This window comes from Pinus tabuliformis, chromosome 7 (genome assembly GCF_031772625.1).
Source record: "Pinus tabuliformis cultivar Carrire ecotype Pingquan chromosome 7, CPIR1, whole genome shotgun sequence".
Classification (NCBI taxonomy): domain Eukaryota; kingdom Viridiplantae; phylum Streptophyta; class Pinopsida; order Pinales; family Pinaceae; genus Pinus; species Pinus tabuliformis.
This window is the reverse complement of record NC_142293.1, coordinates 1,666,364,665-1,666,365,965: the sequence shown is the minus strand read 5'-3', so window position 1 is coordinate 1,666,365,965 and position 1,301 is coordinate 1,666,364,665.

Genomic DNA, 1,301 nt, shown 5'->3' with positions numbered 1-1,301 from the left:
GGGGGGGCGGGGGGTGGTTTGGGTGGTGGAAATCAGGGGGCTTATGAAAGAAGGGTAGGGACTTAAGAACTGCTTAACTTCCATCCATCGTTTCTATTAAGAGTACTAATTCTTTTCTCAATTTCGATGGATTCTCTTAATTTACGGTGATGGAAATGATCAACCCTAACGAGGACCTTAGAATCCTCTAAACAATTGTGGTGTTTCAACAATTCAACATGTTTTGCTAAAGCAGGGGAATGAGTTTTGTAGTTCCTAAGGTCTATTGTGTGCTCTTGAATTATCTAAGAAATGGAACGACCAGTCTCTCCAATGTAGGGGGTTCCATAAGAACATGGAATCAAATAAACACCCTTCATGTTTTTGGGATCCACAGGGTCTTTGACGGATCTTAAAGAGCCATGAATGGTTTTAAAAGGTCTAAAGGTGGAGACTATCCTATGTTTCCTCAAAATCCTAGCAATATTGTCAGTAGTCCCCTAGATAAAGGGAAGCTGGATACTAGAAGCTACCTCAACCGACTCTTTCTTAATCTTAGGTCCCTAGTTTGGTTTTAAAAAGGCATAGATACATTGCAACCTTTTATAACCATTTTTCTTAAATAGATTCAAGAGATGGGTTTTCTCATCCATAAGATGGTCTTCATCAGAAACCCTTAAAGCCCTAGTAGCTAGAGTGTTGAGAACACCTAGTTTTTGGGCTAGAAAGTGATGATATTTTTCATGAAGATACTGTTCTATGTGGGTTTACTTTTGAAAGACATGGTGGGAGAAAGAATCATCATATTTCTTGGAGATAAGCACATCAGGGAAGGGTAAACTTCCATTAACCTCAGTTTCCATGTTAAATTGCAAGGAATTGGATTGATTGTTTAGATGTGGTACAAAAGAATCTAATTTCTCTTGACCATGGGGCCCCAAGATGAAGGTATCATCCACAAATATTTTCCAAACTTTCGGCTTCAATGGAGCTGAAGCTAAATCTTTAGATTCAAAATATTCCATAAAAAGGTTCGCAACCACCGAAGAGAGGGGAGAACCCATTGCTACCCCGCATGTTTTCTCATAGAATCCACCTTAAAAACTAAAGAAGGTCGAGGTAAGGCAAATCTCTACAATCTTGGTAGTTTCAGTTTGATACGATTGAGGTTATCAATTGTATCACAGACCCTAAGGCAAGTCTCTACAAGCTTGGCAGTGTTAGGGTCTGTGATACGATTGATAACCTCAATCATATCAAATTGAAACTGCGAAGCATGTAGAGACTTGTCTTACCTCAACCTTATTCAGAAAACCTTAGGC